A 12,343-nucleotide genomic window follows, 5' to 3' on the forward strand; every position below is an offset into this window, starting at 1 on the left:
CAGTAAAACACTGCCCCTATGGGGAGGGTAACAGTAAAACACTGCCCCTATGGGGAGGGTAACAGTAAAACACTGCCCCTATTGGGGGGGAACAGTAAAACACTGCCCCTATGGGGGGACAGTAAAACACTGCCCCTATGGGGAGGGTAACAGTAAAACACTGCCCCTATGGGGAGGGAAACAGTAAAACACTGCCCTATGGGGAGGGAAACAGTTAAACACTGACCCTATGTGAAGGGAAACAGTAAAACACTTCCCTATGGGGAGGGAAACAGTTAAACACTGCCCCTATGGGGAGGGAAACAGTTAAACACTGACCCTAGGTGAAGGAAACAGTAAAACACTGCCCCTATGGGGAGGGAAACAGTAAAACACTGCCCCTATTGGGGGGGAACAGTAAAACACTGCCCCTATGGGGAGGAAACAGTTAAACACTGACCCTATGGGGAGGGAAACAGTTAAACACCGACCCTATGTGGAGGGAAACAGTTCAACACTGCCCCTATGGGGAGGGAAACAGTTAAACACTGACCCTATGTGGAGGGAAACAGTTAAACACTGCCCCTATGGGGAGGGAAACAGTTTAACACTGACCCTATGGGGAGGGAAACAGTTAAACACTGACCCTATGTGGAGGGAAACAGTTAAACACTGCCCCTATGTGGAGGGAAACAGTTAAACACTGCCCCTATGGGAAGGGAAACAGTTAAACACCGACCCTATGTGGAGGGAAACAGTTAAACACTGACCCTATGTGAAGGGAAACAGTAAAACACTGACCCTATGTGGAGGGAAACAGTTAAACACTGGCCCTATGTGAAGGGAAACAGTTAAACACTGGCCCTATGGGGAGGGAAACAGTAAAACACTGGCCCTATGGGGAGGAAACAGTAAAACACTGCCCTTATGTGAAGGGAAACAGTAAAACACTGCCCTTATGTGAAGGGAAACAGTAAAACACTGCCCCTATGGGAGGGAAACAGTTTAACACTGACCCTATGGGGGGGGAAACAGTTAAACACTGACCCTATGTGGAGGGAAACAGTTAAACACTGCCCCTATGGGGAGGGAAACAGTTAAACACTGACCCTATGTGGAGGGAAACAGTTAAACACTGCCCGTATGTGAAGGGAAACAGTAAAACACTGCCCCTATGGCGAGGGAAACAGTTTAACACTGACCCTATGGGGGGGGAAACAGTTAAACACTGACCCTATGTGGAGGGAAACAGTTAAACACTGGCCCTATGGGGAGGGAAACAGTAAAACACTGCCCTTATGTGAAGGGAAACAGTAAAACACTGCCCCTATGGGGAGGGAAACAGTTTAACACTGCCCCTATGGGGAGGGAAACAGTAAAACACTGCCCCTATGGGGGGGAACAGTAAAAATACTGCCCCTATAGGGAGGGTAACAGTTAAACACTGCCCCTATGGGGAGGGAAACAGTTAAACACTGCCCCTATGTGGAGATAAACAGTAAAACACTGCCCCTATGGGGGGGGCAGTAAAACACTGCCCCTATGGGGGGGGGGGAAGTAAAACACTGCCCCTATGGGGAGGGTAACAGTAAAACACTGCCCCTATGGGGAGGGAAACAGTTAAACACTGACCCTATGTGGAGCGAAACAGTAAAACACTGCCCCTATGGGGAGGGAAACAGTTAAACACTGCCCCTATGGGGAGGGAAACAGTTAAACACTGCCCCTATGGGGAGGGAAACAGTTAAAACACTGCCCCTATGGGGAGGGAAACAGTTAACTACTGACCATATGTGAAGGGAAACAGTAAAACACTTCCCCTATGGGGAGGGAAACAGTTAAACACTGCCCCTATGGGGAGGGAAACAGTTAAACACTGCCCCTATTGGGAGGGAAACAGTAAAACACTGCCCCTATTGGGGGGGAAACAGTAAAACACTGCCCCTATGGGGAGGGTAACAGTAAAACACTGCCCCTATGGGGAGGGAAACAGTAAAACACTGCCCCTATGGGGAGGGTAACAGTTAAACACTGCCCCTATGGGAAGGGAAACAGTTAAACACTGCCCCTATGGGGAGGGAAACAGTTAAACACTGACCCTATGTGGAGGGAAACAGTTAAACACTGGCCCTATGTGAAGGGAAACAGTTAAACACTGGCCCTATGGGGAGGGAAACAGTAAAACACTGCCCTTATGGGGAGGGAAACAGTTAAACACTGACCCTATGTGGAGGGAAACAGTTAAACACTGCCCGTATGTGAAGGGAAACAGTAAAACACTGCCCCTATGGGGAGGGAAACAGTTTAACACTGCCCCTATGGGGAGGGAAACAGTAAAACACTGCCCCTATGGGGGGGGAACAGTAAAAATACTGCCCCTATAGGGAGGGTAACAGTTAAACACTGCCCCTATTGGGAGGGAAACAGTAAAACACTGCCCCTATTGGGGGAACAGTAAAACACTGCCCCTATGGGGAGGGAAACAGTAAAACACTGCCCCTATGGGGGGGAAACAGTAAAACACTGCCCCTATGGGGGGACAGTAAAACACTGCCCCTATGGGGAGGGTAACAGTAAAACACTGCCCCTATGGGGAGGGTAACAGTAAAACACTGCCCCTATTGGGGGGGAACAGTAAAACACTGCCCCTATGGGGAGGGTAACAGTAAAACACTGCCCCTATGGGGAGGGTAACAGTAAAACACTGCCCCTATGGGGAGGGTAACAGTAAAACACTGCCCCTATGGGGAGGGTAACAGTAAAACACTGCCCCTATTGGGGGGAACAGTAAAACACTGCCCCTATGGGGGGACAGTAAAACACTGCCCCTATGGGGAGGGTAACAGTAAAACACTGCCCCTATGGGGAGGGAAACAGTAAAACACTGCCCCTATGGGGAGGGAAACAGTTAAACACTGACCCTATGTGAAGGGAAACAGTAAAACACTTCCCCTATGGGGAGGGAAACAGTTAAACACTGCCCCTATGGGGAGGGAAACAGTTAAACACTGACCCTAGGTGAAGGGAAACAGTAAAACACTGCCCCTATGGGGAGGGAAACAGTAAAACACTGCCCCTATTGGGGGGGAACAGTAAAACACTGCCCCTATGGGGAGGGAAACAGTTAAACACTGACCCTATGGGGAGGGAAACAGTTAAACACCGACCCTATGTGGAGGGAAACAGTTAAACACTGCCCCTATGGGGAGGGAAACAGTTAAACACTGACCCTATGTGGAGGGAAACAGTTAAACACTGCCCCTATGGGGAGGGAAACAGTTTAACACTGACCCTATGGGGAGGGAAACAGTTAAACACTGACCCTATGTGGAGGGAAACAGTTAAACACTGCCCCTATGTGGAGGGAAACAGTTAAACACTGCCCCTATGGGAAGGGAAACAGTTAAACACCGACCCTATGTGGAGGGAAACAGTTAAACACTGACCCTATGTGAAGGGAAACAGTAAAACACTGACCCTATGTGGAGGGAAACAGTTAAACACTGGCCCTATGTGAAGGGAAACAGTTAAACACTGGCCCTATGGGGAGGGAAACAGTAAAACACTGGCCCTATGGGGAGGGAAACAGTAAAACACTGCCCTTATGTGAAGGGAAACAGTAAAACACTGCCCTTATGTGAAGGGAAACAGTAAAACACTGCCCCTATGGCGAGGGAAACAGTTTAACACTGACCCTATGGGGGGGGAAACAGTTAAACACTGACCCTATGTGGAGGGAAACAGTTAAACACTGCCCCTATGGGGAGGGAAACAGTTAAACACTGACCCTATGTGGAGGGAAACAGTTAAACACTGCCCGTATGTGAAGGGAAACAGTAAAACACTGCCCCTATGGCGAGGGAAACAGTTTAACACTGACCCTATGGGGGGGGAAACAGTTAAACACTGACCCTATGTGGAGGGAAACAGTTAAACACTGGCCCTATGGGGAGGGAAACAGTAAAACACTGCCCTTATGTGAAGGGAAACAGTAAAACACTGCCCCTATGGGGAGGGAAACAGTTTAACACTGCCCCTATGGGGAGGGAAACAGTAAAACACTGCCCCTATGGGGGGGAACAGTAAAAATACTGCCCCTATAGGGAGGGTAACAGTTAAACACTGCCCCTATGGGGAGGGAAACAGTTAAACACTGCCCCTATGTGGAGATAAACAGTAAAACACTGCCCCTATGGGGGGGCAGTAAAACACTGCCCCTATGGGGGAAGTAAAACACTGCCCCTATGGGGAGGGTAACAGTAAAACACTGCCCCTATGGGGAGGGAAACAGTTAAACACTGACCCTATGTGGAGCGAAACAGTAAAACACTGCCCCTATGGGGAGGGAAACAGTTAAACACTGCCCCTATGGGGAGGGAAACAGTTAAACACTGCCCCTATGGGGAGGGAAACAGTTAAAACACTGCCCCTATGGGGAGGGAAACAGTTAACTACTGACCATATGTGAAGGGAAACAGTAAAACACTTCCCCTATGGGGAGGGAAACAGTTAAACACTGCCCCTATGGGGAGGGAAACAGTTAAACACTGCCCCTATTGGGAGGGAAACAGTAAAACACTGCCCCTATTGGGGGAAACAGTAAAACACTGCCCCTATGGGGAGGGTAACAGTAAAACACTGCCCCTATGGGGAGGGAAACAGTAAAACACTGCCCCTATGGGGAGGGTAACAGTTAAACACTGCCCCTATGGGGAGGGAAACAGTTAAAACACTGCCCCTATGGGGAGGGAAACAGTAAAACACTGCCCCTATGGGGAGGGTAACAGTTAAACACTGCCCCTATGGGGAGGGAAACAGTTAAAACACTGCCCCTATGGGGAGGGAAACAGTTAAATACTGACCATATGTGAAGGGAAACAGTAAAACACTTCCCCTATGGGGAGGGAAACAGTTAAACACTGCCCCTATGGGGAGGGAAACAGTTAAACACTGCCCCTATTGGGAGGGAAACAGTAAAACACTGCCCCTATGGGGAGGGAAACAGTAAAACACTGCCCCTATGGGGAGGGAAACAGTTAAACACTGCCCCTATTGGGAGGGAAACAGTAAAACACTGCCCCTATGGGGAGGGAAACAGTAAAACACTGCCCCTATGGGGAGGGAAACAGTTAAACACTGCCCCTATTGGGAGGGAAACAGTAAAACACTGCCCCTATGGGGAGGGAAACAGTAAAACACTGCCCCTATGGGGAGGGAAACAGTAAAACACTGCCCCTATGGGGAGGGAAACAGTAAAACACTGCCCCTATGGGGAGGGAAACAGTTAAAACACTGCCCCTATGGGGAGGGAAACAGTAAAACACTGCCCCTATGGGGAGGGTAACAGTTAAACACTGCCCCTATGGGGAGGGAAACAGTTAAAACACTGCCCCTATGGGGAGGGAAACAGTTAAATACTGACCATATGTGAAGGGAAACAGTAAAACACTTCCCCTATGGGAGGGAAACAGTTAAACACTGCCCCTATGGGGAGGGAAACAGTTAAACACTGCCCCTATTGGGAGGGAAACAGTAAAACACTGCCCCTATTGGGGGGGGAAACAGTAAAACACTGCCCCTATGGGGAGGGTAACAGTAAAACACTGCCCCTATGGGGAGGGAAACAGTTAAACACTGACCCTATGTGAAGGGAAACAGTAAAACACTTCCCCTATGGGGAGGGAAACAGTTAAACACTGCCCCTATTGGGAGGGAAACAGTAAAACACTGCCCCTATTGGGGGGGACAGTAAAACACTGCCCCTATGGGGAGGGTAACAGTAAAACACTGCCCCTATGGGGAGGGAAACAGTTAAACACTGACCCTATGGGGAGGGAAACAGTTAAACACCGACCCTATGTGGATGGAAACAGTTAAACACTGCCCCTATGGGGAGGGAAACAGTTAAACACTGACCCTATGGGGAGGGAAACAGTTAAACACCGACCCTATGTGGATGGAAACAGTTAAACACTGCCCCTATGGGGAGGGAAACAGTTAAACACTGACCCTATGTGGAGGGAAACAGTTTAACACTGCCCCTATGGGGAGGGAAACAGTTTAACACTGACCCTATGGGGAGGGAAACAGTTAAACACTGACCCTATGTGGAGGGAAACAGTTAAACACTGCCCCTATGGGAAGGGAAACAGTTAAACACTGCCCCTATGGGGAGGGAAACAGTTAAACACTGACCCTATGTGGAGGGAAACAGTTAAACACTGGCCCTATGTGAAGGGAAACAGTTAAACACTGGCCCTATGGCGAGGGAAACAGTTTAACACTGCCCTATGTGGAGGGAAACAGTTAAACACTGACCCTATGTGGAGGGAAACAGTTAAACACTGCCCCTATGGGGAGGGAAACAGTTAAACACTGACCCTATGTGGAGGGAAACAGTTAAACACTGCCCGTATGTGAAGGGAAACAGTTAAACACTGGCCCTATGGGGAGGGAAACAGTAAAACACTGCCCTTATGTGAAGGGAAACAGTAAAACACTGCCCCTATGGGGAGGGAAACAGTTTAACACTGCCCCTATGGGGAGGGAAACAGTAAAACACTGCCCTTATGTGAAGGGAAACAGTAAAACACTGCCCCTATGGGGAGGGAAACAGTTTAACACTGCCCCTATGGGGAGGGAAACAGTAAAAATACTGCCCCTATAGGGAGGGTAACAGTTAAACACTGCCCCTATGGGGAGGGAAACAGTTAAACACTGCCCCTATGGGGGGTAACAGTTAAACACTGCCCCTATGGGGAGGGAAACAGACAAACACACCTACAGTACAGGAGATACTGCCGCCTGCACATCACTAACTGTAACACACATCCACAAGTCTACACACACACACACCAAACGCACCACAAGTTCTCCTCTTTTCATTGCAACATGAAATGTTGAGGAATGTGTGGTAGACTAGTCATTCCAGTCTGATGTGGGTGCTGAGAGCTGATAGAATCCCACTTCAGGATCGGTTGCTCATTGGAATAATTGTCATTTGTGAGTGGGCGATTGCTTTTGTAGGCAGGCGTCGAAGAGTGGACAATCTCAGATGATTTTATGCTAATCAAGCACCACCATTACTGCTCTAACCATAGTAAACTCTGGTAGACATATGCCTTTGATGCTACACTATTATATTCATTACTGATATCTATTACGTGTGTCTCATATTTTCATTTCTGCATTTATCTACTTGAAATATTTGGGGAAGCGTAGGCAGTGGTGGGAAAAGTACCCAATTGGAAAGGGGGATACCTAGTCAGTTGTCCAACAATGTATTCAACTGAAATGTGTCCTCCATCAGAGAGGTGGGGGGGACTGCCTTAATCGACATCCACGTCTTCGGCGCCCGGGGAACAGTTGGTTAACTGCCTTGTTCAGGGGCAGAAAGGCAGATTTTTACCTTGTCAGCTCAGGGATTCGATCCAGCAACCTTCCGGTTACTGGCCCAAAGTAAAGATACCGTAATAGAAAATGACTCAAATAAAAATTAACGTCACCCAGTAAAATACCACTTGAGTAAAAGTCTGAAAGTATTTAGTTTAAAATATACTTAAGTATCTTAATTGTAAAAAATATACTTTAAATTATATAATTTCAAATTCCTTATATTAACCAAATGGCATGATCTTCTTGTTTTTTACATTTACGGTCAGCCAGAGGCAACACATCATTTACAAACAAAGTATTGGTGTTTAGTGAGTCCGGCAGATCAGAGGCAGTGGAGATGACCAGGGATGTTCTCTTGATAAGTGCGTGAATTGGACCAATTTCCCGTCCTGCTAAGCACTCAAAATGTAACCAGTATGTTTGGGTGTCAGGGAAAATGTATGGAGTAAAAAGTACATTATTTTTCTTTAGGAATGTAGTGAAGTAAAAGTAAAAGTTGTTAAAAATATAAATAGTAAAGTACCGATACCCCAAAAAACAACTTAAGTAAAAAATACTGTAATAAAGTGCTACATAAGTACTTTACACCACTGAGCATAGGCTAACTGGCAATATGCTTTGATAAAATGTACATTCTGTCTACTTTCTTTATGACAGTGGATAGTTGGAATATTTAGGAGATTGTTGTCAGGTATTTTGTCAGGTATTTTGACCCTTAGCGAAAACCATTGTACAGGTGTAGGATCTTAATTTGACCACCGTGTCGTCAAAGGAAATGCAAACATGTAGTGTGTTCACAGTTTAAAAATAACACCTACAAACATGTCCTTTAATTATAATCCACACAATAATTTAAATTTCCTGTTGCTGCAGGATTATTTTCCTGTTGTGAGAAACTGGTCAAATGAATAACCTACACCTGTAGCCTACCATACCTCTCTCTACCTGTTGGAAAGGATTGGAAAAAAAACAGGCCAGAAATCCAAACTAACCGCATTTTACATTAGGCTCAGGCTATATCTACAATGTTGCAGTGCAAACAAAGAAATGTGCTGGTGGTAGCATAATCATGTGCCTTTTTCTATTTCTTTAAAAGACTGACCTTTGAGTGAAAGAAACAGTAGTTTTGGTGTAAAATAGGTGAGAGTGCGAGTAGCCTAGTTAGTCTTCGTCATCTGACTACTTTCCCTTGGACACTGGGCTGTCAGTCAGCAGATCCATCAGCATAGACAGTATCATGTGAAGACGAAACAACATGTAAGCAACCCAAATGCCATTTAGAACTAATGAGGAATCCGAGGAATGTGTGTAGTCCTTTCAGAACTTGCCTCATTCTTCCTTCTGGCCCCTTCTCTCCCTCTTTTCAGTCATGGGTTCTCCCCTGGGTAATCGCATTCCAAAACACACAAGAATTCCCCCTCTCCTCACATACCACCCCTCCAACCTAGACTCAGGGGTAGATGTACCATAGTAAACAAACATCCGAGATGCTCAAATTAGTATATGTATTAATTTGTGGAAGTCCATCATCCATTTCGTATATGTTATGATTTACAATTCGTATGATATGTTACGAATTCTAATTTGTTGTGGCTAACGTTAGCTAGGCTTTGGGTTAAAGTTAGGGTTAAAAGAAAGATCCACCAAAACCACTAATTCCTATAATTTACAGTGCTAAATAACACTTATATGCGAGAACAATATATTTTGTGAACAAATATTTATTTTCATCGTTATAATAAGGTCGGGAGCAACATGGAAATTGTTGTGGAAATCTGTTGCAGCTCAAGTCAACGACAAAACCCACAATGCAATGCTCTTTTTGCTGGCTGGCTAGCTATATAGCTAGCAAACGTAATACCAAAGTGCATTATCAGCATGTGAAGTAGCTAGTTGGCTGTAAAATAGCCTAAACAAACTGCACTATCCATTTAGGAGACAACAATGTCACCATGTTCAACCTGCAGATCGATGTGCCTCACAGAGTGGAGTCTGACATTCACAACGGCCATGCAATGGCACCATGCAATGCACCCTGGACTGAAGAGGCAGACAATGTGGTGGACCCACTGTTAAATTACACATCTCTCAAGGTAGGAATACTGTAATGGCTCATTCAAGAGAAGACAACCTCCCGCGTTTACATCGACCTGTATTGAAATCGGACATGTACGTTAGACGTTTTCACAATCCAAAAGTTGTATTCTTATTAACTTCCAGTGTTGTGAGAGCAGCTTTATCACAATGCTACGTCATACCAGCCTAATTTCTGCCTGCTAGAATGGCAATAGCTCAGATACACATGAAAACATGAAATGACCCAGGAATGGATAGAACATCACTCAGAAATGGGTGAATCTTTCCTTTAAGTCTAGGGTTAGAAGTTAGGTTAACTTCTTGCGTCGAGCAATCCCATATCCGGGAGCGTAATCATAGCCTCAAGCTCATTACCATAACGCAACGTTAACTATTCATGAAAATCGCTAATGAAATGAAAGAAATATATTCACTCACAAGCTTAGCCTTTTGTTAACAACACTGTCATCTCAGATTTTCAAAATATGCTTTTCAACCATAGCTACACAAGCATTTGTGTAAGAGTATTGATAGGTAGCATAGCATTAAGCCTATAATTCAGCAGGCAACATTTTCACAAAAACAAGAAAAGCATTCAAATAAAATAATTTACCTTTGAAGAACTTCGGATGTTTTCAATGAGGAGACTCTCAGTTAGATAGCAAATGTTCAGTTTTTCAAAAAATATTATTTGTGTAGGAGAAATCGCTTGGTTTTGTTCATCATGTTTTGCTAAGAAAGAAAAACGAAAATTCAGTCATTACAACGCCAAACCTTTTTCCAAATTAACTCCATAATATCGTCAGAAACATGGCAAACATTGTTTAGAATCATCCTCAAGGTGTTTTTTACATATCTATTCGATGATAAATCATTCGTGGCAGTTGGGTTTCTCCTCGGAAGCAAATGAAAAAATACACGCAGCTGGAGATTACGCAATAATTGCGACGGAGGACACCAAGCGAGCACCTGGTAGATGTAGTGTAAAATGGTCAATCTTCCAATGATATGCCTACAAATATATCACAATGCTGCAGACAACTTGGGGAAACGACAGAAAGTGTAAGCTCATTCATTCCCTGGCGCATTCACAGCCATATAAGGAGACATTGGAACACAGCGCCTTCAAAATCTGGGGCATTTCCTGTTTGAAATTTCATCTTGGTTTCGACTGTAGCATCAGTTCTGTGGCACTCACAGATAATATCTTTGCAGTTTTGGAAACGTCAGAGTGTTTTCTTTCCAAAGCTGTCAATTATATGCATAGTCGAGCATCTTTTCGTGACAAAATATCTTGTTTAAAACGGGAACATTTTTATCCCAAAATTAAAAGAGCGCCCCCTATATCGAAGAAGTTAACATCTCTAGGTTAGGGGGCAGCATTTGGAATTCTGGATGAAAAGCGTGCCCAAATTAAACTGCCTGCTACTCAGGCCCAGAAGATAGGATATGCATATAATTAGTAGATTTTGATAGAAAACACTCTAAAGTTTCCAAAACTGTTAAAATTGTGTCTGTGAGTATAACAGAACTGATTTGGCAGGCGAAAACCTGAGAAAAATCCATTCAGGAAGTAGGATTTTTTTGTTGTTGTAGTAGTTTTCTATTCAATGCCATTACAGTATCCATTGATTTAGGACTCAAATTGCAGTTCCTATGCCTTCCACTAGATATCAACAGTCTTTAGAAATTGTTTCAGGCTTGTATTCTGAAAAATGAGGGAGTAAGAGCAGTCTGAATGAGTGGACCCTGCAGTGTCACAGAGCTTTTTCATGCACGCGACAGAGTGCCTTTCTTGTTTACCTTTTATATTGACGCAGTTTTTGTCCGGTTGAAATATTATTGATTATTTAGGCTAAAAACAACCTGAGGATTGAATATAAACATTGTTTGACATGTTTCTATGAACTTTACGGATACAATTTGGATGTTTTTGTCTGCCTGTTGTGACTGCGTTTGAGCCTGTGGATTACTGAAGAAAACGCGCAAACAAAACTGAGGTTTTTGGATATAAAGAGAGACTATCGGAAAAAAACTAACATTTATTGAGTAAATGAATATCTTCTGAGTGCAACCATATGAAGATCATCAAAGGTAACTGATTAATTTTATCTCTATTTCTGACTTGTGTAACTCTTCTACTTGGCTGGTTACTGTTTGTAATGATTCGTCTGCTGGGCGATGTTCTCAAAAATCGTAAGGTATGCTTTCGCCGTCATTTAAAAATCTGACACCGTGGTAGGATTCGCAAGAAGTTCATCTTTAAACCTATGTAAAATACTTGTATGTTTTCTGAATTTTTATGAGTATTTCTGTATTTGAATTTGGCATTTTATTGCAATTTCACTGGATGTTGGCCAGGTGGGATCCTAGCGTCCCACATACCCTAGTGGGGTTAAAGGCTTTGGGTTAGCTAACATGCTAAGTAGTTGCAAAGTTGCTAATTAGCTAAATTGCTAAAGTTGTCCGTGATGAGATTCGAACGCAACCATAGGGATGAACCTTTGGGTTTGTGTTATACCACCCTCCTTTCGTTTCTGCATTAAGTAACCTTCTGTCTTATATAACCATACCAAACCTAACATATTCTGATTTGAGTGTTGATATGTTACGTCTAGTCTATGAGACCAGGCTGTCCATTCTCTCCTCCAAAAGGCAAAAACCCCAGTTAACTACAGAAACCTTTCTCAAAATCAGTTTCATTTAACATTATGGTTGGTTCACGGTTCTATGTTAAAATAGACAAGTGTCATTTAGTTAATGAGCGACCGTTGTGTTTATAAAAGAGATCAAAACGCTATGCGCATTCCAGTGATCTGGAGCCAACTTCGTCCGACCGTGAGACCCTGGCTGCGCCAAGCCGCGAGACCACACACTTTGTTGCGCTACCACA

At 44.5% G+C, this 12,343-nt stretch overlaps 1 long non-coding RNA gene across 4 annotated transcripts in view; it reads right to left on the bottom strand.

The window, feature by feature from the left end:
- The window catches only part of LOC127927491 (uncharacterized), a 52,930-nt gene that overhangs the window by 37,980 nt on the left and 2,607 nt on the right, over positions 1-12,343 (bottom strand). The window lies entirely within an intron of this gene.

The sequence above is a fragment of the Oncorhynchus keta genome, unplaced genomic scaffold, assembly GCF_023373465.1.
Source record: "Oncorhynchus keta strain PuntledgeMale-10-30-2019 unplaced genomic scaffold, Oket_V2 Un_scaffold_14384_pilon_pilon, whole genome shotgun sequence".
NCBI lineage: Eukaryota > Metazoa > Chordata > Actinopteri > Salmoniformes > Salmonidae > Oncorhynchus > Oncorhynchus keta.